Source organism: Etheostoma cragini, unplaced genomic scaffold, assembly GCF_013103735.1.
Source record: "Etheostoma cragini isolate CJK2018 unplaced genomic scaffold, CSU_Ecrag_1.0 ScbMSFa_259, whole genome shotgun sequence".
Classification (NCBI taxonomy): domain Eukaryota; kingdom Metazoa; phylum Chordata; class Actinopteri; order Perciformes; family Percidae; genus Etheostoma; species Etheostoma cragini.
The window spans coordinates 17,289-17,681 of NW_023266767.1; the positions used below are offsets into that span (position 1 = coordinate 17,289).

At 45.0% G+C, this 393-nt stretch overlaps 1 long non-coding RNA gene across 1 annotated transcript in view; it reads left to right on the forward strand.

The window, feature by feature from the left end:
- Positions 1–393, forward strand: part of LOC117940458 — an 18,247-nt gene that overhangs the window by 1,813 nt on the left and 16,041 nt on the right. The gene's annotated exons all lie outside the window — the stretch shown is intronic.

Genomic DNA, 393 nt, shown 5'->3' on the forward strand with positions numbered 1-393 from the left:
TGGACAATCCATGACTAGCACCGAAGTCCAACAACAGACAACCACTTTGGTTCAGATCAGGGAGGCCGTTCCTCCCAAGCACGCCTCTCCAAGTATCTCCATTATTGCCGATGTGTGCGTTGAAGTCCCCCAGCAGAACTATGGAGATCTGGAGCCCCATACAGGACTCTATTAAAGGTCTCCAAGAAGGCAGAATATTCCAAACTCTTGTTTGGTGCATTTGAACAAACAACAGTCAGAGTTTTCCAATAATTTGGAAAAAATAATGTTCCTTAATAAAAAATTGTTGAGTGGTCCCTGTCCCACATACCCCCAGCCATAGTTACACAAGCACACCCAACATGTGCCATATTTTCCCAGCACATCCTCTGTTTTCCCAAGCACTCTTTACCT